Below are 27,623 nucleotides of genomic sequence, written 5' to 3' on the forward strand. Positions count from 1 at the left end.
GATTACATCAGTTGTAGATGATCCAAATAGGACTATATCTATTAAAAGAAACTGAGTCAATAAATACCACATCACTTTAGTCAGAATGGCTATCATCAATAAATCAACAAACAACAAGTGCTGGTGCGGATGTGGACAAAAGGGAACCCTTGTGCACTGTTGGTGGGATTGCAGATTGGTACAGCCACTATGGAAATCAGTATGGAGGTATCTCAAAAAACTGGAAATGGAACTACCTTATGACCCAACAATTTCACTCTTAGGTATCTATCCAGAGAAATCCAAAACACTAATTTGAAAAAATTTATGCACCCCTATATTTATTGCAGCACTATTCACAATAGCCAGGACATGGAAACAACCAAAATGCCCATCGGGAGACGACTGGATTAAGAAACTGTGGTACATTTATACAATGGAGTATTACGCAGCTATAAAGAAGAATGAAATCTTACCACTTGCAATGATATGGATGAACCTAGAGAATATTATGCCAAGTGAAATAAGTCAGATGGAGAATGACAAATACCATATGATCTCACTTATATGTGGAATCTGCAGAATAGAATAAACGAACAAACTAATCAGAAACAGTCTCAGAGATACAGAGGAAAAACTGAGGGTTGCTAAATGGGAGGGGGATGGGGATGAGAGAGAAGGTGAGGGGATCTGAAAGCACAATCGGTAAACACAAGATTGCCATGGGGATACGAAAGACAGTTTGGGGAATATAATCAATAACTTTGTAAAGATTTTATAGGGTATCCGATGGACACTTGTCTTATTAGGGAGACCACTTCATGGACGGTGTAGATACCTGACCACTGTGCTGTACACCTGAAGCTAAAGCTGAATAATAATGAATGCCAACTATAATTTTGTATATAATGAATAATTTTGTATGTAAATGTATATTTACAGGATGTGTAGTACAGCATAAGGAATAGAGCCAATGGAACTGACTATATAATAACAATATACGATGTCAGAGGGGTAGTAGATTGGGAGTGGGGGATTATCACTTTGTGAGGGGTGTAAATATCTAACTATTACATTGTTTTATACACCTGAAACTACTATTACTACTACTGAAAAAAATAACCTTCCAAAACAGACATCACCATGCCCAGCTCGGTTCACTGGTAAATTCTGCCAAACTTTTAAGGAAGAAATACCAATTCTCTACCATCTATTTTAGAATAGAAGCCAATGGAATACTTCCCAACTTATTCTCTGAAGCCAGCATTACCCTTATACCAAAACCAGACAAAGACATTACAAAAAAAAACCACTATAAAGCAATATCTCTCATGAACATAGATGCAAAAATCCTCAACTAAATATTAGCAAGCTGAATTAAAAAACATATGAAAAGAATTATACACCATGACCAGCTGGGATTTATTCCAAGTTTGCAAGGCTGGTTCAACACCGGGACAGAATGACTTGAGTGGGCTGGAGTTGGATATTTCCCTCCTCCAGGTCAATTAGGATCCGGTAACACTCCAGCAGGTTAGGCTCTGGTTAACTAGTTTCCTGTGAGGGCAGACCTTGTTCAGGAGAACAGAATGCTCTGGTGTATTTCAAAGTGGTTCCTTTCCCTGTCCACTGTCAGAAGCCCAAGGGGGAATTTTCTTTGATATTTACTGTGGGAATCCGGTTGAGCTCCTGGAGGTAAATCTTACATTATTGTGTGTGTGTGTGTGTGTGTGTATGTGTGTGTGTTGGGGGGGCATGATAGGGTCCCCGTGGACTTTTTTTAATAGAAAATTTAAAGCTAGTCATTATTTATTATTATTATTATTGAGATATAATGGGCATATAACACTGTATGTTTAAGGTGTACATCGTGTTGATTTGATACCTTTACATATTGCAATATGATTACTGTAGTAGTGTTAGCTGACACCTTTTTCATGTCACATTTATCATTTCTTTTTTGTGTTGATAACAGTTAAGGTTTAGTCTCTTTGCAATTTTCAAGTTTTTATAATACAGCGTTGATGACTCTAATCACTGTTGTGCATTAGATATCCAGAACTTAATTTATCTACTAGTTTTAAGTTGGTACCATTAAATATCACCTCCCCAATTCTCCTACTCTCAGCCCCTGCTAACCACCATTTTACTCTGTTTTTACTAGTTTGGTTTTTTAGATTCCACATATATGTGATATCATACAGTATTTGTTTTTCTTTCTTTGACTTATCTCAGGGTCTATTCATGTTGTTGCAAATGGCAGGATTTCCTTCTTTCTCATGGCTGATAATATTCCATTGCGCATATATACCACATCTTTTTTATCCCTTCATCTGTTCTTGGACACATAGGTAGTTTCCATATCTTGACTATTGTGAATAATGCTGCAGAAAACATGGGTGTGCAGACAGCCTTTTGAGATACTGATTTTAGTTTATTTGGACATAAACCCATGGGTTGGATTATTGGATCATCTAGTAGTTTAATTTTTAATTTTTTGAGGAACTGCATCTCTATGCCAATTTACATTCCTACCAATAGCGTGAAAGACTTTCCTTTTCTCCACATCCTTGCCAATATTTGTTATCTCTTGTGTTTTTGAGAAAAGCCACCCCTGGAGTTTTCAATGCTCAGACTTGTTTACACTGAGCTATTTACACTGAGCCTCCAGGTATTCCTCAATTGCAATTCAGTTTTCCTACCCCAGCACTGGGTCCCATGGCAGTTTCTACTTGTGAATCTCTGCTCTGTCAAGCTGAGACCCCTTTATTCATCTGTCTCGCCAATCTTGGGGGAAGTGGTTTGCTCTGTGTCTTCCCCTCTCTTATGGATCCAAGAACAGCGGTTGATTTTTCCGTCTGTTCAGCTTTTTACTTCTTGTAAGGATGAAGTGGTGACTTCCACATTTCTTACATGTGGAACTGGAAACTGGAAGTGTCCCTAGAATCATTTTAAGACTTCTTTTATGATTTAAAGTGCTTTGAAATCCCCATAAGATAGGTTATAAATAGCAAGGGCATTATTATTGTTTATTTCTTGTACATTCTTACTTATTTCCTAAAGCAGAAGTTTTAGGAGAAGTTAGTTTGGTTTCTTTATAGTCTTACTATCAACTTACTATATGACATAGTACTCCCACTACTAGGTATCTACCCCAGTGAAATGAAAACATAACATTCGTGAATGTTCATAGTAACATTATTCATAATAGCCCAACCCTGAAAACAATGCACATGTCTGTGAACTGGTGAATGTACGAACAAAATGAGGTATAGCTCTACAATGGAATTCTATTTAACAGTAGGAGAAATGAACTACAGATACATGCTAAAACATGAACAAATTTCAAAAACATTACGTTCACTGAAAGGAGCTAGATGCAAAAGATGACATATTGTATGATTCTACTGAAGTTTAATGTTCATAGAAGGCAAATCTATAGAAGCAGAAAGCAGATGAATGGTTTTCTTTGGCGGGCGCAGTCTTTTTTAATCTGTAGGTTTCCCTCTTTACCTTTTATTGTTCGGTGAACACTTACCTTTTTATCCTTGGCTTTTCCTTGACTCACCTGGTGCTAACATCTCCTGTACTGTTTCCCTGTTGCAGTCACTAAATGAAGCTTCTCTATTCCTGGTCACTACTTCTCCTTATAGCTTGCTTCTTTAACTATTGAATTGGGTTGTAAGGATTAAATCAGAATACGTATGTGAATAACTTAGCGTGATTTCTAGCATGTGACTGTATTTAAATAAATGTATGTGTATTGAGAATCAGAATCATAGGACACACAAACATGCACACACACGCACACGTAGGGGTGGGAGGAGAGAGAGATTTTTTTAAGGAATTGGCTCATGCAATTGTAGGAGCTGAGTAAGCAGGCTGGAAACTCAGGCAGGGTTTTTATATTATAGTCTAGAGGCTGACTTCCTTCTTCTGGAAACCAGTTTTTTCTCTTAAGGCAATATACTGATTAGATGAAGCCAATCCACATTATGGGGGGTAAACTGCTTTACTAAAAGTCTGATTTAAATGTTAATACCATTTAAAAAATACTTTCCCAGCAGCATCTAGACTGGTGTTTAAACAACTAGGTACCGTAGCCTAGCCAAGATGACACATAAAATGAACCATCACAGTATCTAGTATTATTCTTGCTCCAGGTTTAATTTTCTTTACTCAACTTGGAGTTAACCAGGCCCAGGTTTTTTGTAGCACTTGGGGAGAAGAGCTCAGAGAAAGGACATTCAGCAGAAATCAGGCTCTGATGAGCTAGGCAAATGGTTCTCAACCATGGCAATTCCCAGCCCAGAGTGCACATTAGAATAATCTGGGGAGATTTTAAAACTATGCGAGAGTGGGTTCTGTCATGTGCCAGTGAGAGCCAGGTGAGTCCAATGGGTTTGGGCTGAGAGCCTCTGCACTAGATACAGCCTAGTTCCTTGCTGCTCGAGCATTACCTGGAAGCTTGTTAAAATGCATCTCAGCCCCACGCAGAGCAAGGTCTGGAAGAGTTAAAGATGTGCCGCAATTTCATTCTGGTATTTGGGTTCTGATTTTAATGTTTGGCAAATTACTAAAATTTTGTAAAAGGGCTGAACTTTGGTTCATTGTGGATACTATTAATAAGTGATTTTATCAGTAGGGTTTCCTCTTTTAACACGCCATGAAAGTGTATTTGTCTTGGGTTATATTTGAAAGGAAATGTAGTGTTTTAATAAGTACTCTGCCTTGAGTGTGGTCTTTCTCAGAAAGCAGAGTCATCATATGGATTTGGGGGAAATGAGTGTTTGAAATGTTCTTAGACCTTCTTTAGTTGACAAACAGTTGCATTTAGAATTTATAGTGTTAGAAAAATGACTTGGTTGATTCGGGATCTTTAAGCAAAAAGGTCTTTCTTGAAATAAGAAATATCCAAAGTCAGTGAGACATATACAGGTGTCATGCAGGGCGGCCTGCGTGGTCTCTGCTCCCACTCCCCACATAAGAACGCAGGATATGGTGAGGCCAAAAAGGAACACCCACAGAGCCATAGGTAGGGGAGTCACACCACTATATTCTCGCTGGTGGCTGGGTTGGAGACACAGGAAGCAGGAGCCACACTGTTCGCAACCCTCACTGCTCCGCTTGCCAGCTCAGCCACCATCTTCTTGCTAGGCCCCCATTTTTCTGCTAGCGTAGCCACAGCAGTTATATTAGTGGCCAGTGGCTCACTGGTTACAGCTGACAGCCAACTAGCCACAGCTGATGGCCATCCAATCACAGTTGATGGCCATTTACTGCCTGAGCCAGCACTTTTCTATGTGAGGCCGAGAGCCTGGAAACTGCTCTCTGGGGCTCTGTCCCCACAACAGGAAAGACTCTGTGGGGACAGAGCCCCAGAAAGCAGTTTCCAGGCTCTCAGCCTCATGTGGAGAGGTGCTGGCTCAGATAGTGGATGACCGTCAGCTGTGGCTGGTTGGCCGTCAGCTGTAGCCATTAAGCCATTGGTCACTGATATAACTGCCGCGGCTACGGAGGGGAGCCGAGGAGAGTGAAGGAGGAGACTGAAGGAGAGTAAGGAGAGTCAAGGAGAGTTGGTCGGTTGGCAGCAAAGCGGACAGCAGGTCGCACGTTGTGTAAACCCCGCCTCCAGTGAGACCATAGTGGTATGACTTCCCTACCTATGGCTCCATGGGTGTTTCTTTTTGGCCTCGCCATGTCCTGCGTTCTTGTGTGGGGAGCGGGAGCAGAGACCCCGCAGGCCGCCCCGCTGGACACCCCGCACAACAGACTCGTTTTTCTAAATCTTACTTCTTAGGGACGTTAATGGTTCTGGAAACTCATCATTGATAAGAGGAAGGCTGCCCTAGACCATCCCATACTGTGACATTTATGGGCTTGGGAATCTTAGACAAATCAATTACCTTTCTGATGCTCAGTTTCCTTATTTTAAAGTAGGGTTTTTCGTAAAAATGAAAATAATGACCTGTATGAAATGCTTCGTAAAGAGTAAGTGCTTAGCAATGCTTCTTCTCTAGAGTGCGCCTGAGGATATGGGCAGGGGGAACATTCATTTGTAGTGGTTAAAACTAGCACTGAGTTCTTAGCATGGTTATTCTTGCACATAATTATAAAGCAAACTTACTGTTTAACAAGAAAATAAATTTTGGTTTACAAGTCAGTCTCTGGTGTCTTTTGCCCAGGGGAGACCTTTCTTAAGGGCTGGAACTTTAGTACTAAGAGACCAAATCCTATACTGACCAAATCCTATCCTATGCTGAAATCAATGAGATATTTTATCAAAAAAAGTGCAATATAAAACAACTAGTTGTTTTTTTTTTCTATTACATAACTACACTTCTGGTCTAGACTTCAAGCCTGTCCAGTAATACATTAGCATGAGGAAATGTCTACCTCCCCCTGCCTTAGAATTCCAAATTATTTTAGTGAGATCCATAGACTCCCCTGCAGAAAATGGTCAGGGGACTCTGATGCAGTGAATTACATTTGTGTTAGTGAAAAAGTCTTTCATAGTACTTAGAGTCTGTTGGCATATGTCTGTGCTTTTTGCCTACATATTTCCATGCAATGCGGGTAAGACACTTATATAAGTGTATTCCTGGTGCTGATTATTTTATAAAGGAATATTTAGGGTCAGTGCCCCTTCCTATTTCCACTTGTCATTTTCTGTTCTCTCTTTATCAGTTTTAGGAAAGGGTGCTGTACATTTTGAGGAGGAACCTTTTTTTACTTGAGTTATTACCTAGGGCAAGTCATATTTTGTCTTTTTTTTTTTTTTTAATCTAACAAAAAGTCACCTTTCTATGACTTCCCTTGTGATACTGTGTTACATCGTTTTGGTCTCAAGGAACAAAGCCTTAAGCCATCCATTTTAAGGGAAAAAAAAATTGTAAAGAGGAATGTGGACTGGAACTAGAAGGTATCTGGATCTCTTAAAGCTGTAGGAATTCATTTCTCTTTTACCACCTCTGGGGTCATATAGCACATGACAAACAGGCAATCACTGATATTTGTGGAATGGATTAATTGCTTTCTTCCATGTTACCTCTGGTTCTCTATCCATGTCTGCTTCATTATCCTCTTGTTATTAACTGGTCAGTGTCTGTATTAGGATGAATTCCATAGAAAGCAAAATGACTGGTTTAGCGAATCATAATTGATCCGCTATTTGGGTCCATCAGACTGTGCATTCAGAGGGGTCATACTTGAGTCAAGTGTCCACTTTGGGCTAATGAGTAAGCACCAGCTTATCTCTGCTTTACTGGTCGTGGGGTTTGTAGTGGGGATGGTTGGTGGGCAGTGGAACTAACATGTCTGCTGCATAAGTTTAACTCAAGCTTAAATTAATAGGGACATAGGCTGGGGAAGAGAAGGAAAAGAGAAATTAACATTGAGTGGCTATTAATTGTAGGGCACATTGTTAGATCTTTCATGTATCATTTAACCTCTTAATGGAACTATATTATAGATTTAATATTTTAATTTTAAGTGTGATAAAAGTTCATCTCAGTGATGTTAACTAATCTTCTGTAAAGTCACTTTGTAAGTACCGTGTTTCCCTGAAAATAAGACCTAGCTGGACAATGAGCTCTAATGTGACTTTTGGAGCAAAAATTAATATAAGACCTGGTCTTATTTTACTATAATATAAGACCAGGTATAATATAATATGATATGATATAATGTAACATAGTATAATATGATATAACATAATACCAGCTCTTATTTTACTATAAGATAAATATCTTATTTTGCTATAAGATAAATTTATATATTATATAAATACTTATATAATATAATACCGGGTCTTATATTAATTTTTGGTCCAAAAGACGCATTAGAGCTGATGGTCTGGCTAGGTCTTATTTTCGGGAAAACGGTATGTGGTGAAGTCTGGGATGTAAATCTAAGGCTCTTTGCCTCTAAATATCTCATCTCATTAAACTATACTGCTCCAGAAGTGCTTTATCCAATGCCAATGGAAACACAATGCAAACTACATACGTAATTTTAAATTTTCAAGTAACTGTATTAAAAAAGTAAAAAGAAACAGGTGAAATTAATTTAAATATATTAATCTAATATATCTAAAATATCATTTCAACGTGTAATCAGTATAAACTGATTAGTATTACCAATGATGTATTATACATTCTTTATCGTACCAAATATTTGATATCCGGTGTGTGTTTTATACCTACAGAACCTGTTGATTTGGATTAGGCAGATACTAGGCGCTCAGTAGCCACATGTGATTAGTGGCTACCATACTGGACAGCATTGCAGTAGAGTGAATGCCCATCTACCCATTTAGTAGTGTTGTGATCTGCACTGAGCCTTTCAGTGACTGATTTATTAAATGGGGGGTATTAATACCTTACATACCTGGACCGTGTAGGGCTAGGTTTGAAGATCTAACATGGCTCTCTGGGGATTTACATTGGGGAAAATCCATGATTGAGTTCCAGGTAATTATTAATACTGCTAGCTGCTGTAGATGTGTCACTATGTGTAATCTATAGGTCATGCTTTGAGTTTCTTGAAAGTCAAATTTTTAATATTTTTGACACCTTCTGTTAAAAAAATGGTTGGTACCTGGGTGCTTTTCTGTGTGTATGTTTGGCTATATACCCAACGGTGTGTTCCTAACAATAATCCAATTATTGTTAGGAACCAAACATACACACATTATTGTTAGGAACACACCGTTGGGTATACAGCCAAACACACCGTTGGGAACACACAATGTATTATTGTACATAGTTACCAACTAATTTGTTAATGTAACTATGGATATACAGCATGTCTGTCACATTGTCATTTTTGTCAGTTTCAGTTAGTGCTAATTATTACAAATGAGGAAAAGTTAGTAAACATGTAACCATAGGTGTAATCTAATATTTGCTATCTTTTGATGGACATTTACCAGGGAACTTTGTTGGTGGTATGTATATTATATACATTACATTATGGTGTGTGTATAAATATATATATGTGTATGTAATGTATATATATACATGTATACATACATATAGACACACACATATATGTATGTATATAGACAGTAAGATAAAAATAAGATATGTTTGTATATACAAGGTCTGACAATTAAGTTCTCGAACTTGTTGCCATGATGTGGCTAACTTTTTTTGATATCAGAGGGATTTTTCATTATGAATTTGTACCAACTGGACAAACAGTGAACCAAGTTTACTATTTGGAAGTGCTGAAAAGGCTGCATGAAAAAGTTAGCCCACCTGAACTTTTCACCAACAATTCATGGCTCTTGTATCACGACAATGCACCAGCTTACAGGGCTCTTTCTGTGAGGGAGTTTTTAGCCAGTAAACAAATAACTATGTTGGAACACCTTCCCTACTCACGTGATCTGGCCCCCAATGACTTCTTTCTTTACCCAAAGATAAAGGAAATATTGAAAGATAGACATTTTGATGACATTCGGGACATCAAGAGTAATACGATTGCAGCTCTGATGGCCATTCTAATAAAAGAGTTCCAAAATTTCTTTGAAGGGTGGACTAGGTGCAGGTGTTGGTGGATAGCTTCTCAAGGGGAGTACTTTGAAGGTGACAGTAATGACATTCAGCAATGAGGTATGTAGCACCTTTTCTAGGATGAGTTTGCGATCTTAATTATCCGACCTCGGGTAGTGTTTTGTGCTGGCGTCTTTGACTTCACATAAGTGAAGTGTGTGTTCACATAATTCATCTGTGTTGTTGTGTGTATCAGTAATTCACTTTTATTGGTGAATGGTACCCTTTTGTAGGGTGTACCACAATTTGTTTTTTCATTTACCAGTTTAAGGACATTTGCTTTTTTAAAAATTAATTAATTAATTAATTAATTATGTAACTTAATTTTTTTTATTAGTTTCAGGTATACAAGACAAAGTAATACTTAGACGTTTATCATTTATATCCCTCACACTGTGTGAACCCCCCTCCTCCCATCCACTATCCCTCTGACATCGCACAGAGCCATTACATTTCCACTGTCTCTGTTCCTAATGCTGTACTGCGCTTCTTGTAAGTATATACATACATATATATACATATATATATATATATATATATACATATATATATTTAAACTTGTAGTTGACATTCATTATTGTTCAGCTTCAGGTGTACAGTGCAGTGATCAGGCATCTACATCATTCCTGAGTCTTGCAAATGAGACAAGTGTCCATCGGCTACTCTACAAAATCTTTACAACATTATTGATTACATTCCCCAAATTAATTTTCAAAGCCCAGTGGCCATCTTGTGGTTACCGACTGTTTTCTAATCCCCTCACCTTCCCCCTTATCCCCACCCCCCACCCATCTAGCAACTCAGTTTTTCCTCTGTTTCTCCAAAACTTTCTGATTAGTTCATTTGCTTATTCTTTTCTTTAGATTCCACATATAAGTGAGATCATGTGGTATTTGTCTTTCTCTGTCTGACTTATTTCACTGAACATAATGTTCTCTAGGTCCATCCATGTTGTTGCAAATGGTAAGATTTCTTTTTTCTTTATGGCTGCGTAATACTCCATTGTATAAATGTACCACAGTTTCTAATCCAGTCATCTACCAATGGGCATTTCGGTTGTTTCCATGTCTTGGCTATTGTGTATAGTGCTGCAATAAACATAGGAGTGCATAAAGATTTTTGAATTAGAGTTTTGGATTTCTCTGGATAGATTCCTAGGAGTGGAACTGCTGGATCATAAGGTAGTTCCATTTTCAGATTTTTGAGATACCTCCATACTGTTGTCCATAGTGGCTGCACCAATCTGCAATCCCACCAACAGTGAACAAGCGTTTCCTTTACTCCAAATCCGTGCTAGCACTTGTTGTTTGTTGATTTATTACCACCAAGCCAGCATTGCAAGGAATACTAAAAGAACTTCTGTAAATAGAAGAAAGATGAAAATAATCTAACTACAAATTTAAAAATGGCAATAACTATGTACCTATCAATAATCACTTTAAATGTAACGGATTCAATGCCTTGCTTTCCCTCTTCACCTTCTGGTATTACTATGATGCGCATGTTGTTGCTCTTGATGTTATCCCAGAGGTCTCTTAAACCATCTTCATTGTTTTTTATTCTTTTTTCTTTCTGTTGTTCTATCTGGGTGATCTCTGCTAACTTGTCTTCTAAGTCACTGATTCTATCCTCTGCTTCATCTAACCTGCTGTTAATTCCTTCAAGTGAGTTCTTTATTTCAGTAATTGTGTTCTTTAGTTTTAACTGGTTGTTCATTATGATTTCTACATCCTTCTTTATGTCGTCTCTAAACTCCTTAAACATTCTTATCATCAGTGTTCTGAACTCTGTCTCTGATAGGTTGGTTACCTCTGTTTCATTTGGTTCCATTTCTGAGGGTTTCTTCTGTTCTTTTATTTGGGACATGTCTCTTTGTTTCCCCATTCTGGCTGACTCTCTGTGTTTGCTTTGATATATTAGGTAGATCCCCTAAAGTTCTTAGTTCTTGCTGGGTTATCTTATGTAATATGTGTCCTTTATATTTGACTTGCACTATTTTGTTCTCCTCTGCGTGTGCTCCAAAGGTGACTCTTGTGTTGTGTATATTGTCCTGTTAAAGAAGATCTTTAATTGCTTTTCGCTTGTGCGTAGGTGGGGTTAATCCTAGGCTGACTAGTTGTGAGACTTGGCTCTGCCCACAGCAGGATGTTCTGCTGTGTGAGGGTTGACCACTTAAATGTGATTTGGACTCTATAGGCTCTTGTGCCTGTAGAGAATTCCCTCTAGGTGTGTCACTTGTAGGTCAAACCCAGTAGTACTCTGGTTTGGTCTGGAGTTGGCCTCTGGGTATTTTGAATCTTGTGCCTCTTAAGCTGGGCCCTCTACGTGCAGAGGTCCTTGAGTTCTCAGATACAGCACTTTCCAGGAGCTAGCAATGCCCCAGGCAGTAATTCTTCTGACTGACTCCCCAGTACTGTGGGGGCTTAAAAAATTAATTATTTTGCTCTCACCTTTTAAGTGTGTTGTCGGAAAGTGGGTAGGCATTCCAGGATGTAGGAACAAAGCCTCGTGAACAAAGCCAAGCAGGCCAAGCATTTATTAAAAGAAAATATAGTCCCAAAATGCAGTATATAAGTCAGGACATTTGCTTTTTTTCTTCTGTTTTTGGTATTTATGAATATAGCTACTATAAATATTCACATACAAGCTTGTGTGAAAATAAATATTTATTTCTCTTGGGTAAACACCTAAAAGTGGAATTGCTGGGCATATGATAAGTGTAACTTTATGGTATGCTTAACTTAATTGGAAACTTCCAAATTGTTTTTCAAAGTGGCTGTACTCATTTGCATTCCCACCAGCAAGAATGCACTTTTCAGTCACTCTACATCCTTGTTAGCACTTGGAATTGTCAGGTGTTTTTTTCTCATTCTAATATATGTGTGTAATGCCACCTCATTGTGAATTTATTTTCATTTGCATTTTTCCAGTGACAATGATATTGAGCATCTTTTCATGCACTTATTTGACATTTGTGTATCTTTTTTTGTGCAGTTATCTCTTCAAATCTTTTGTCCATTTTTTTAAGATGAGTTTTTTTTTTGGTTTGTTTTCTTGTTGAGTTTAGAAGTTCTTTATATTCTGGATACAAGTCCTTTGTTTAATATATGATTTACATATTTTTTCCACTCGATAGCTGATACTGTCATTGTCTTAATAGTGTCTTTGCAGAGCAAAAGTTTTTCATTTTGATGAAGTTCTGTTGTTCAAAAAAATATTTATGGATCATGCTTTTAATGTATATCTGCCTAAATCAAAGTTACAAAGATTTTTACCAATGTTTTTTTCTAAAAACTATATTTAATAGTTTTATGTTTTACATTCAGGTCTATGACGTATCTTGAGTTATGTTTTCTATAAGATATGAAACATAGTTTGAGGTTGTTCTTTTTTTTGTCTTTTTTTTTTTCTTAGAGTTGTCCATTTGTTCTAGTACCTCTTATGGTAAAAGATTGTCATTTTTCCATGGATTTTCCTTTGTACCATTGTCAAAAATCAATTGATCATACTTATGTGGGCCTATTTTTGGACTCTATTTATACATTGGAAACTTTCTTAGACGATACTATATCTTTTTCTCTTAATTATCAAACATATTTTAAAGAACTGAAGATGGAAGAATACTATATTTACCCAGAAATTTACTATTTCTATTGTTCCTTCATTATTTCTGATGTTCCAAGTTTTCTTCTGGTATCATCTCCTGTGTCTGAAAAACTTCCTTTTAACAATTCTTTTCGAGAAGTCTGTTGTTAATGGATTCTCTTAGTTTTTCTTCATCGAAGAATGTCTATTGCATCTTTATTCCTGAAGAGTTTTTTCACTGTAGAATTCTGGTTTGAACATTCTTTTCTTTTAGTGATTTAAAAATGTGTGCCACTTCTTCTTGCCTCCAAGATTTCTGATGAAGTATCCTCAGCCTTTGAAATCATTGTATCCCTGTAAGTAATGCATCGTTTTTCTTTGAATACTTTTAATATTTTTTGTCTTTAATTTTCAGAAGTTTGTCATATGTCTAGGCATTAATATCTCTGGGTTTATTCTAGGGATTTACTGAGCTTTTTGAATCTCTGGGTTTGTGTCTTTTGCCAAATTTGTAAGATTTTTAAAAGAAATTTTTTTATTAGTTTCAGGTGTACAAAACAACATACTGATTAGACATTTATATACCTCACAAAGTAATAACCCCAATGAGTCTATTACCAATCTGACACTGTACATAGTTATTTGAATATTATTGACTATATTCCCTATTGTGTACGATATATCCCTTTGACTACTTTTTCAAAATTATAGTTGACATTCAATATTATTTTATATCAGTTTCAGGTATACAGCATAGTAGTTAGACATTTATATAATTTATGAAGTGATCCCCCCGATAAGTCTGTTACCCATATGACACTATACATGATTTTAAAAATATTATTGACTACAGTATATTCCCCATACTGTATTTCACATCCCTGTGACTCTTCTGTAACTACCAATTTGTACTTTTTAATTTCCTTCGCCTTTCTCACCTTTCCCCGTAACCCTCCTCTCTATCTGGTAACCATGAGTTTGTTCTCTGTATCTATGGATCTCTTTCTGTTTTGTTTGTTCATTTATTCTGTTCTTTAGATTCCACATACAAGTGAAATCATATGATATTTGTCTTTCTCAAACAATTGGATAAATAAATTATGGTACATATATACAATGGAATATTACTCTGCCATAAAAAATGAAATCTTACAACTTGTGACAACATGGATAGACCAGAGGGTATTGTGCTAAGTGAAATAAGTCAAACTGAGAAAGACAAATACCATATGATCTCACTTGTATGTGGAATCTAGAGAACAAAATAAATAAACAAAACAAACAAACCCATAGATATAGAGAATAAATCTGGAAAGTTTTTAGCCGTTATTTTTCAAGGTCAGTGCCATCTTGCAAGAGCCTGTGATCAAGTGGGAGTGGAATGGAAAGGAGTAGGGTGGCCTTTGTTGTGACTCTTTTCTTCTCCCTGTGGCCCAGTTACTGGGTTGATTGGCCATTGACCCTCAAACTGAGACTTGTCTCCTATTTAATTCTGGGGGGCTCTTGGCCAACATGAATGATAGAGAGAACAACTTCAAGGGCAGAGTCTCGCTCTCAGAAAATATCTCCAATGGGAACTTTTGCTCGTGTAAAATCAGAGAGCAGGTCAGGATCTTGTAGTCCATCAAGGGTTTCCAAACATTCTGTATCCCATTCTTGATCAAGATCAAAATCCATAATTCACCTGAAGGAGGCATTCTTATAGATGTTACACTTGATCCAGATCCCATTCTCACTCTCATAGGACACGATCTTGAAGTAGGTCATATATACCAGAATCCCAGCATGGAAGACCTGAAGTCGTTCTGCAGAATCTAACCAGAGAAGACATACAGGCAGCAGAGTGAATTCAGAAGGCAACTTGTCTTGGAATGTCTGGCCTCAGTTTGTACACAACAGAGAGAGGGGTCTTCATGAAGTACTTTTTCCATACGGACCACGAGTGGTATCAGTGTGGTTTATGATCAGTGAACTGGACAATCAAGAGAGTTTACTTCTGTTTATTTTGAAAGAATGGATTACTCAAAGGAGGCTATGGAAAGGGCAAATGGAATGGAGCTGGATGGTAGAAGAATTCATGTGGATTACTCTGTCACCAAGAGAGTGCACACCCATTATACCAGGCGTCTACATGGCCAGACCAACTCATGGTGGAGGTGGTGGAGGCAGACGTCAGATTCTTACTATGATAGAGGATATGAGCAGGGTTATGACAGATTTGAAGATGATGATTACCAGCGCAGAAGATCACTTTCTCCTTACTGTAGTTAATACGGATCATGATCAAGATCTCATTCCTGCAGCCCAAGATGCTATTGATAAACATATTGGTAGCAGTTGAGGACATCTTTATCTCTTTTTTTTTCCTCTTTTGTTGTTTACTTCTGGATTTCCCTAAGCTTCTAATCCTTCCTACATCTTTTAATTTTTCATTTTTTAAAATTTATTGGGGTGACAATTGTTAGTGAAATTACATAGATTTCAGGTGTATAATTCTGTATTACATCATCTATAAATCCCATTGTGTGTTCACCACCCAGAGTCAGCTCTCCTTCCATCACCATATATTTGATACCCTTTACCCTCATCTCCTTCCCCCCACCTCCTTTACCCTCTGGTAACCACTAAACTATTGTCTGTGTCTATGAGTTTTTGTGTCTCATTTGTTTGTCTTGTTCTTTTGTTGTTTTGGTTTTATATACCACATATCAGTGAAATCATAGGGTTCTCTGCTTTTTCTGTCTGACTCATTTCGCTTAGAATTATACTCTCAAGATCCATCCATGTAGTCACAAATGTTTCTATATCATCTTTTCTTACCACCGAATAGTATTCCATTGTGTATATGTACCACAACTTCTTTATCTATTCATCTATCGAAGGACATTTTGATTTGTTTCCATGTCTTGGCCACAGTAAACAAAACTGCAATGAACATTGGAGCACATGTGTCTTTATGGATAAATGTTTTCAGATTTTTTGCGTAGATACCCAGGAGAGGGATTGCTGGGTCATACGGTAATTCTATTCGTAATTTTTTGAGGAACCTCCACACTGCCTTCCATAGTGGCTGCACCAGTCTGCATTCCCACCAACAGTGTATGAGGGTTCCTTTTTCTCCACAGCCTCTCCAACACTTGTTATTATTAGTCTTGTTGTTGATAGCCATTCTAATTGGCGTGAGGAGATATCTCATTGTGGTTTTTATTTGCATTTCTCTAATGATTAGTGATGTTGAGCAGTTTTTCATATGTCTATTGGCCATTCGTATGTCCTCTTTGGAGAAATGTCTCTTCACGTCGTCTGCCCATTTTTCAATTGGGTTGTTTGTTTTTTTGTTGTTGAGTTTCATGAGTTCCTTGTGTATTTTGGATATTAATTAGCCCCTTATCGGAGGCACTGTTTACAAAAACCTTCTCCCATTCAGTTGGTTGCCTCTTTATTTTGTTGATGGTTTCTTTTGCTGTGCAGAAGCTTTTAAGTTTCATAGAGTCCCATTTGTTTATTTTAGCTTTTACTTCCATTGCCTTTGGAGTCAAATTCATAAAATGCTCTTTAAACCCAATGTTTAGTACCTGTGTTTTCTTCTATGCAGTTTATTGTTTCAGGTCTTATGCTTAAGTCTTTGATCCATTTTGAATTAATTTTGGTACATGGTGACAGATAGCAGTCCAGTTTCATTCTTTTGCACGTGGCTATCCAATTCTCCCAGCACCATTTATTGAAGAGGCTGTCTTTCCTCCATTGTATGTTTTTAGCTTCTTTGTCAAAAATTATCTGTCCATATTTATGTGGTTTTATTTCTGGGTTCTCAATTCTATTCCATTGGTCTATGTTTCTGTTTTTGTGCCAAGACCATCTGTTTTGATTATTGTAGCCCTGTTGTACAAGCTAAAGTCAGGCAGTGTGATACCTCCAGCATTATTCATTTTATCTTAGGATTGCTTTGGCTATTCGGGGTCTTTTGTGGTTCCAAACAAATCTGATGATTTTTTGTTCTATTTCTTTAAAAAATGCCATTGGATTTTGATGGGGATTGCATTAAATCTGTATATTGCTTTGGGTAATATGGCCATTTTAACTATGTTGATTCTTCCAATCCATGAGCACGGAATGTCTTTCCATTTCTTTGTGTCTTCTTCAATTTCTTTTAAAAATGTCTTATAGTTTTCAGCATATAGGTCTTTCACATCCTTGGTTAAGTTTATTCCTAGGTATTTTATTCTTTTTGCTGCAATTGCAAAAGGAATTGTTTTTTGTATTTCTTTTTCTGAGATTTCATTGTTAGTATATAGGAATGCAATGGACTTTTGTACATTGATTTTGTAGCCGGCAACTTTACTGTATTCGTTGATTGTTTCTAATAGCTTTTTGGTGGAGTCTTTAGGGTTTTCTCTATATAGCATCATGTCATCTGCAAAGAGTGACAATTTAACTTCTTCATTCCCAATTTGGATGCCTTTTATTTCTTTATCTTGCCTGATTGCTCTGGCAAGGACTTCCAACACTATGTTGAAAAGCAGGTGATAGGAGACAGCCCTGTTGTGTTCCTGAACGTAGAGCAATGGGCTTCAGTTTTTCACCATTAATTATGAGATTAGCTGAGGGTTTGTCATAGATGGCCTTTATTATGTTAAGGTGTTTTCCTTCTATACCCATTTTATTAAGTGTTTTAATCATAAACGGATGTTGTATCTTATCAAATGCTTTTTCTGCATCAATTGATATAATCATATGATTTTTGTCCTTTATTTTGTTTATGTGATGTATCACATTGATGGATTTGTGGATGTTGAACCATCCTTGTGCCCCGGGGATGAACCCCACTTGGTCGTGATGAATAATCTTTTTAATGCATTGTTGTATTCGATTTGCTAGAATTTTGTTTAGGATTTTTGCGTCTGTATTCATCAGAGATATTGGTCTATAGTTTTCTTTTTTTGTGTTGTCCTTAGCAGGTTTTGGTATCAGGGTAATATTGGCCTCATAAAATGAGTTAGGGAGTACTGTCTCTTCTTCAATTTTTTGGAAGAATTTGAGCAGGATTGGTATTAGATCCTCTTTTAAGGTTTGGTAGAATTCACCAATGAAGCCATCTGGTCCCGGACTTTTGCTTTTGGGAAGGTTTTGGATGACTGATTCAATTTCGTTACTGGTGATCGGTCTGTTTAGATTTTCCAGTTCTTCATGGTTCAGCCTGGGAAGGCTATATGTTTCTAAGAACTTGTCCATTTCTTCTAGGTTATTGAATTTGTGGCATATAATTCTTCATAGTATTCTTGGATGATCCTTTGTATATCTGTGGTGTCCATGATAACTTCCCCTTTTTCATTTTTGATTTTGTTAATTAGTGTCTTCTCTCTTTTTATCTTAGTGAGTCTAGCCAAGGGTCTGCCAATTTTGTTAATCTTTTCAAAGAACCAGCTCTTTGTTACATTAAATTTTTCTATTGTCTTTTTGTTCTCTATTTCATTTAGTTCTGCTCTGATTTTTGTTATTTCCTTTCTTCTGCTGACCTTGGCTTTCATTCGGTAATTCCGGGATGCAGCGAGCTTGGAGCACTGAGCTAGGTGTGCGTCCTGCGCCCGGGGTGCTGTCTCCGCACTTCTCCCTTCCCTCGTACCCTGCTCTAGCAATTTGCCCACCTTTAGGTGATTTCAGTAGTGAGCCACTTCGTCTTGCCTGTCTGCTGTGCAGGGAGCCCTTTCTGGAGTTATTGTTGTTTGATTAGTTGTAAATTCCAGGGGAGATTTCAAGAGGCTCACCTCCTGTTGCCATTTTTATGATGTCCTATATACTTTTTAAATATTTTTGTTTTCCCTCTGTTGTTTAAATTAAATTAGATAAATTATATCTGTCTTCAAGTTCACTGACACTTTCCTTTGTCAATTTTGGTTATTGTATTTTTTTAGGTATGAATTCTACATTTGTTTCTTTTTTATATCTTCTGTTTCCTTGCTGAAACTTTTGTCGTTCCAGTCATTTCAAGAGTGTTTTTTTATACCTACTTTTACATCTTTGTCAGGTAATTCTAACATATGTGTCATCTTGTTGTTGATATCTGTAATTGTTTTTCTCCCATGTAAGTTGGAATTTTCCTAAGTCTTTGTAATGCTGAGTAACTTTTCATTGTATTCTGGATATTTTGAATATTATGAGACTCAGTCTTATTTATATCCTGTGAAGCATGTTGATAGTTTTATTGTAGTAGACAATCAACCCTGAGAGTCATGTTGCAAGTTCTGACCAGCTCTCCTGTAGTTTGTGGCTTCGATCACAGTTCCATTTCAAAGCCTTTGTAGTTCTATTTTGATCTGTCCCATGTGTTAGCAACCAAATGGTCAGCCTGAGATCTGGCAGTAGTCTCTAATTTAGCTCAGTTCTCTATCCTTGTTGTGGATTTTAGGATTATATCCATGCATGTACAGCTCAGGATGAACTCATATCCCAAGACTCTTTCTCTCTATAATATCCCATGTTATTTTTAATATTCCCTGGCCAGAAAACTGGGGCTTTAGTTATTCTGTTGTGCTACACATGTCCCATGGCTGTACCTATGTTTAAAGCCAAGAGGTAAATAGAGAGAGAAAAAAGGCAACCAAATATAAGGGACCACAACCCCTCCAACTAGGAAGGAATTTTTTTCCTTCCTGTAAGTTTTAGGCATCTGTGAGTCATTCTCTACTCTCACTGTTGCTGCTGCTAGTGCCACAGGATTGCCTGGGGACTGAAGCATAAAAGAAGAGAACATTAAAAAAAATAATAATAATAAAAGGAAGTTTGGGATTTCCTCTCTCTCTTTGAATGTTAGGAATCGTTTTTTTCGCATGTTGAGCCAGAACTCGTGGGCTTCTCTGGAACTCACTCTGTTTGCATCTCGATATCTTCTTTTGGTTTTGGTGGACCTTGGGTCCAGGCTGGGGGATACTGAAGGAAAAAGAAGAAATTCATTGTTAGTATTTTGAATTCTGTTCTTTTTGTCTAATCTACTGTTATTATTCAGTCTTTGGAACTTTCAAATAGCTGTTTTATGCCTTCTGTTCAGATTTGATGGCTGCAGTCAGTAGGAGAGACAGGGTGGAATCTTACTTAAACCAGAACCCAAAGGACACTTACTATTAAATTCTAGCTGGTGGTTTTAGTGGAGGAAAAGCAATCACAAAATTATGTATTTGTGTTTCATTTAAGCTTTCACTTGTCATGACTAATTGCTTAGTTAATTAAGAACTCTGTCTTAATGGGTCTCTTGGCAGAGGAAGGTAAGTTTTCCCTTTTAAAAATCTTTCAGTTCACGCAAAGAAGATTTACTTAGAAAACATTTCTTCGTATATCCTAAAGGATATAATCACAGTGAATGATTTGGGACCAATAGGCTTAAAAACCATGGCATTTTAATGTTTTGTGCTCTTTACCCTTTATGGAAGTGAGTATCAGGTACACAACCATTCTGTACTACTGCCTTTATACAGAAGTCAGTTCAATGTGGAAATAATTTGGTTTACATTTTGCAGTGTCATTTTGGGATGTTAAAGTTTGGATGTTTGTTGATGGTACCAAATATAATTTAACTGGCATTCCATAAGAGAACTAAGCAGAACCTGGGGACTCAAATTTGAATGATGGCGTCCTTGGGCTATATAGTATAAGCTGTTAAGATCAAAGTCTCTAGAACCAATTTACTTGGAATTAAACCCCAATTATCTATGTTTGGCTGTGTGACTGTGGGCAAGTTATTTAGTCTATTTGTGTATCAATTTCGTCCTTCATAAAATCGGCCTCGTAATAGTACCTACATTATAGTATTGTTTCCAAGATTCAGTAAGTTAATACCTGTAAAGTACTTAGAATAGTGCCTGTCACTCTCACTAGTTGGAAAAATTGGATCTGTTGGAGTTCATCACAGTAAATAGTATTTATTATTTAAGTGCTGAGTACTTTTTTCACTTAATTCTCACCATCACTTTACGTTTTTCAGATTAAGAGATTGACATAAAGAGAATTTTATGGATATTGACGTAAAGACCATATGGATAGCAGAATTCATGCTGTTACATCATAATACCAGAAATGGATAATCAGCACTATAATAGCTTTTCTAAACTGGTGGTGTATAATCGCTAATGCTACCTGTTATTAGTGGGTAGAGTTTTGCTGTGGAGCATATTTTGTTCATAATTAGAGTCTTACCTGTTTAAAAACGGTAGAAAAAAATATTTCTGTCCCTTATCAGGCATCACTTAAAAACAACACATAAACAATAACAATAGAGACACACATTTCATCTTTAGTAAAACTAGGAGGTATCTCTAACCCTTGTTTACAGACAGGAAGATAGAAAGCAGATGGAAGAATTATAGATAACTTAGCAGTCAGAATGTCAAATCTACCAATCTGTAGAGGGACATATGAGTGATAAGCAAGTGATTCATCCAGCAGACTCTGAGAAAGACTCAGGAATCAGAGATGCTAAGTATTAAAGAAGGTAGGGTGAGATTGTGGGCGAGGGGTATGGTGGGATGCAAAACGGTAAAATGTTTGAAATTAGTTGTATTTCCAGACACTGACAACTACCAATTCCTTATCTTTACGTATGGAAGGTTTAGTCTATGAAACCTGAACCTGAGAGATGGCAAAGGAGGTATATATAGTCCCAGGAAAAACCAGATTATCTGATAGGTTTGACTTTAGGAAAATTGTACTTACTGTGTTTCCCTGAAAATAAGACCTAGCCAGACAATCAGCTCTACTGCGTCTTTTGGAGCAAAAATTAATGTAAGAGCCAGTATTATATATTATATTATATTATATTATATTATATTATATTATAAATATAATATATTATATATATTATATTATATTATAAATATTATATATTATATATTATATATTATATATTATATTATATTATAAATATTATATATTATATATTATATTATATTATAAATATTATATATTATATTATATTATATTACCTGGTCTTATGTTATAGTAAAATAAGAGTGGGTCTTATATTAATTTTTGCTCCAAAAGATGCTTAGAGCTGATTGTCCGACTAGGTCTTATTATCAGGGAAACATGGAAGAATGTCTTTAGAGTTCTTGGAATGTGGGGTAAAATTTACCCAGAGATCAAAAAAGAACAATAAGGTACATACAAACCAACTTTAGGGAAAAAAAAAAAGGTATTACAAAAAGGAAATACAATTATAGTATAATGTGTTAATTGTAAGTAAGCAATATTTACTTAGTCATTCTAAAAACAATTATTGCTATAGCCCCAAATCATATTTCAACCATACTGGGATTCTGAGGCTGGGGAAATAAAGTGGAAAATCCTCATAACCATGTAGGATACCAATATATCAGTAGTATATACACATGATTTAGAAGCATGGAGGTAAATGCCAGAAGTAGCAGCTGAATGAGTGTAATGTGGTTACATCTGGGGATGGGAGAGTTTTGATAGTGGGTGACCAGGACAGGGGTTAACACAGGACTGCTGTGTTTTATGTCTTTTCGCACTCTTTGACTATGTATGTGCATGTATTGCTTTGACAAAAATAGTGAAGAAAATGAAAGCTCAGGAATAGAGCATCTCTTACACTTTTTATACTTACACTTTCCTGACCATCATTTGTTTCATGCTTATCTCCCTTCCAGGATGGTCAGCTCTTTGAGAGTTGAGGGCAGGTGTATTTAATTTTTGCCTACTCTGCAGCACTTAATGTAGTGCCCTATCATAGTAGATGCTCAGTAAAAATTGAATAAAGGAATGTATCTAGGGTACTGAATTAGGAAACCTGTATTCTGATCTCCTTTGCTGCTTCTTTTGCCCCTGGCCTTGATCAAAGCACTTTGTGTATTGATGCTGAGGGGGGAGCAGAGTTTGCCACCCCCAAATATGCATTTTGGGGGGATACTGATTATTTTTAAACTGGTTATTTTAAAGAAACAAAGTCAGGAAGAGTCTTTTACCTCCTTACTTGCCTAAAGGAATTCAGATAGAAAGACCTGTCCAGGAAGGGAGCTACTGCCTCAGCATAATACAAACTAAATGTGGCAGACAGAGAGGAACCAAGCAAAGTCTGTTTGTTAGACTCCCCTCTGAGTCTCATTGTTTCTGGGTGGATGGCAAGAATTTGTTTACCAAACGTTTGCACTTTTCCATCTTCCTGTGAATTGCTTTCCTCCCTTTTGAAGTCCAAACCACTATCCCCCTTTCTACTTAGCTCAAGGGCATATATGCCTCAACTGCATGATTTGTCCTGCAGTCTCATATTCTTATGGAACCCTCATATGTACATACATAATTAAATGTGGTTGTTTTCTCCTGTTAATCTGTTAGACCAGCCAGAAGAATTTAGAAGGGTAGAGGAAATCCCCCTGACCCCCAACAATGTCTTAGGTTCTCCTTGGAAAAACTGTATGTGATGACCTTCAAGGTCTCTTAGAATTTGAAAATTTATCATTCATTTTTATTAATGGCCCTAACATTGCAACTGAATAATCTATGTATAAAGACTACTATTTATATTTTTATGCTCCCTAGCTCTTACTGTAGTTTGTAATTATGTTGTGTCTTCACTATTTTATTTAAAATCTGTTTTTGCCGTAGACTGTAAGTGTTCAGAAGATAAGGGCATGTCTGTCTGTCCAGCCTTGTTTCCCAGTGTTTGTTAGAGAGACTGGTATGTGGAGACACGCAGTAATCATTTGTTGAATAAACATATCCTGACAGTAATTTTATGGATGCTCCAAAGATCCAGTTGTTCTTCCAGACATTTTTGAAAAATATCTTTAAGTCAAAATCCAATAACTGAAATTTGCATACGGTCCTTGTCAGCTGTTATGTAATAGCACTTCTGTCTGCATATTTGGAATGGTTTTGCCATTTCCTGTGTATTCAGGGCCATTTCACTCATTTAATTACCTCTTCAAAATTTCTTTCTTTCATGAGGCCTTTCTGAATTACTCTTCTTCCAAGTCTCAGCACCTTAGTCTTTGAGAGCTGTGGTTTATATAAGACTTTCTTTTTTTCTGAGTTAAACTGTAAATTATTTGGGGCAGATTTTGTGGCTTGATAAAACACGCTATACATTTCAATGAGTCAAATCTAAATGATTCAAATCTACAAGCTGGCTTTCCCTTCAATACATGCAAGTAAAAAAATGTCAAGGACTTGGCAAAATTTATTTTAGATTTTGCCAAATCCAACATTCTGAAATGCAATTTAAATATTTAACCAAATCCTAAACGTCATTGAATTTATTCCTCTCTGGCTAGAAGTTGTAATTTGCCAAGACACTAAATGAAAGTATTTTTCAAAACTGTTGGATATCTTCTAAAGTATTTGTAGCCTTTAACGCTAGTCACTTGTTCCCCTGGATGTATGTCCAAATTCCAAAGTATTCATTGTCATTATTCCAACTTTGTGCAACAACTACAAATCATTCATCTGTCTGCATCCCCTCCCTCTCTCCTTCCCTCCTCCCTCCTTCAATGCCAAGAGTGGCTAGGCAATTTAGGCGATAGGCTGATCCAAGGGAATGTGAAGTTGGAATGGATGTGACTCTTTCTGAGTACTTTGTGTTTCAAAGGAGACACATGTCAAATGCTTGCTATGTACTAGGCATTAGGTGAAGTGCTTTATGTGTATTTTAATCCTCAGAGCGATCCTCTGGTGTGAGTTTTATTGTTCCCATTTTACTGAAAAAGAAATTGACGCTCTTGGAGAAATAAGCAATTTGTCCAGTCATAAAACTTGTTAAGTTTAGTGGCAACACTTGAAACCAGTTCTGTCTAGAGCAACATGCATCCTGCCTTCCTTGCATATCAAATACTCTCTAAAACCTTCAGTAATATCATATTTATGTGAAAACTATTTGAATTAAGACTGTGTTTAAGGTTAATGATGTCAGAGATTTCTCTTAATCTCTGCTATGTCTTTTTTAGTTTGGTAAACTTAAAGGGATAAAATTTGGTAGAAATGAATGACAGGTATTGTATGCAGGCCTCCCAAAGTAGCTGCACAAATGCAGAATTGGTGAGATGTGACTTGGCAATAGTTCTTATGGGAAGCTGATGGCGTTTTATCATGATGAGCTTAATACAAGTAGTGATGCAACTAGGCTGCCTGTTGGCTGCATTGAAGAAACAATAATTAGATAGAATTAGGGAGGTGAAAAATCTCAGCTTATTTTGTTCTTCCAGTCACATTGCATTTGAAATGGTGTGGTTTAGGCAGAGTTTAAAGAGTTATGTGGACATATGAAGTAAATTTAGATTGGGAGATTCACAAAGGTGGGTAGTGTGTCCTACTGGTGTTTCTGGAACATGAAAGTATTCATCAAGCTTCTCCAGAAAAACAGAACCAACAGGTGTGTGTGTGTGTTTGTGTGTTTGTGGGTGTTGGTGTATGTGTGTGTGTGTATTTTAGGAATTGGTGATTGTGGAGATCTTTAGGAGAGATCAGCTGGAAGAGACTCAGGGAAGAATTGCAGTTAAAGTTCAAAGTTGGTTTACTGGAAGAATTCTCTCTTCTTTCTGGGAGGTCAGACTTTTTCTATTAAGGCCTTCAGTTGATTGTATGAGGCCTTCTCCCATTATGATTTACATGTTAATCTCATTTTAAAAATACCTTCACAGAAGCCTCTAGAATAATCTTGAACCAAATATCTGGGTGCCATGGCTTAGTCACGTTAATACATAGTATTAACCATCACAACAGCAGTCACTAGATATTTCTTAAATGGATTAATAAAAAAATCATTGAAGTATATGTACACAGTTAAAGAAGATGGTTATGTCTAGCTGAAGAACAGAAGACTCACGAAGAAATTAATGGCTATCTTTAAATATTTGAAGGGCTTGGAGATATATATCAGGTACAGCTGAAGTCGGGATACATTTTGAAGCAGAAAACAAGGGGACAGATAAAAATTTTATATACAGAACAATCGAATCTCTCTTTCCATTCCTTTGCACAGTATCATCAACTAGGCAGGTACGTCGAGGTAGGAGATCAATATATTCTTCTCTGAAACAATTGAAAGCCTAAAGAAAAGGCTTCCAGGGGTTGGCTCAGTTAGTTCGAGCGCAATGCTCATAATACCAAAGTCGCCGGTTCTATTCCCACATGGGCCAGTGAGCTGTGCCCTCCACAACTAGACTGAAAACAATGACTTGACTTGGAGTTGATGGGTCCTGGAAAAACACACTGTTCCCCAATATTCCCCAATAAAAAAAGAAAGAAAAGGCTTCTAGATACTGATACCTGGAAGTCTTCCTTTCCTCCAATGGAAGTCCTTTCAACCCAATCACACCAAAGTGAAGCCCTTGTATCCACAATCCTTCTCATGCTCACAAAATAATCCACGTTACCGTGTTTCATCTTACAAATAAGTAGGCTGGCAAAGATAATAATTTCACATTTAGACCCCGCGCTAAGTGATTTACTTCCGTATCGTAATACTAATGTGTTATTGCATTTGATCCTCAAACAGTCCTATGATGTAGTACTAGCAACGTCATCTCCATTTTCCAGGCGTGGAAACTGCAGCACTCATTAAGAAACTTGCCCAAGGTCACATAGTTTGTGTTGTTAACTATATTAAGGTCACATAGTTGTGTGTCTACCCTGACAGAAGAACTAACAGGGAACATCGATTTAGGAGTTGTATGGAAAAAACTTCGGTTTATAATATACCTACTGTTAGGAAGAATTAAGAATAAGATTCTCATGGTTTTATTTTAATGTATTACTTAGGATTATCTTATTTTTCTAAAGAGAGAATTTTCAATATAAGCGTAACAAATAGTTTAACAAATAGAAGAGGCAAATTTTACTGAATATATTTGGCTGGTAATATGATTTGTTTTCAAACTAGAGCATGATTCCCAGTCTAGGATCTATGAATACCAAGAGGTACACAAAAATAATGTGAATCTTTTAAAATTGTTTAAAATTGTTTTCAGTATTTCAGACAGACTAATGAAATTATGTGTTTATCTTTACTATCAGGTTCCTATGTGATCATTACTGATTTTTGTTTCACTTGGTGATTTTTTTCTCCTCCCAGTTTTTTTTACCATTTTTTTCCTCTCCTGATTTATTTAAATTGAAGTATATTAGACACATAGAAAAGGGTGCTCATCATAAGTGTACAACTTTATGAATTATTACAAAGCAAAAAAACCCCATGCACTACCTCTCAGAGTAAGAAATAGAACGTTACCAGCTCTCGGAAATACGCCTTATGTATCTTTCCAGTTGGTTGTGTGTTTGTGTGTGTGTGTGTGTTTGTGTACATACACACATACAAATATATAGGTATATGTGTATGTATATATATACATATATATATGTATATATATATATATATATATATGTCTCTCTCTCTCTTTCTTTTCTCTATCTATCTATCTATCCCATAAACAACACAGATTTGAACTGTACAGGTTCACTTATACATGGATCTTTTAATTAAATACTATACATGTATTT

The 27,623-nt window shown here is 36.7% G+C and overlaps 1 protein-coding gene and 1 pseudogene across 12 annotated transcripts in view; both read left to right on the top strand.

Moving 5' to 3' along the window:
- ANKS1B (ankyrin repeat and sterile alpha motif domain containing 1B) overlaps positions 1 to 27,623 on the top strand; it is a 915,638-nt gene that overhangs the window by 58,269 nt on the left and 829,746 nt on the right. The gene's annotated exons all lie outside the window — the stretch shown is intronic.
- On the top strand, positions 14,634 to 15,440 carry LOC308502550 (annotated as a pseudogene). The gene is made up of 2 exons: positions 14,634 to 14,964; positions 15,153 to 15,440. The product of its transcript is annotated as an uncharacterized misc_RNA (transcript).

Source organism: Rhinolophus hipposideros, assembly GCF_964194185.1.
Source record: "Rhinolophus hipposideros genome assembly, chromosome: 9".
NCBI classification, from domain to species: Eukaryota; Metazoa; Chordata; class Mammalia; order Chiroptera; family Rhinolophidae; genus Rhinolophus; species Rhinolophus hipposideros.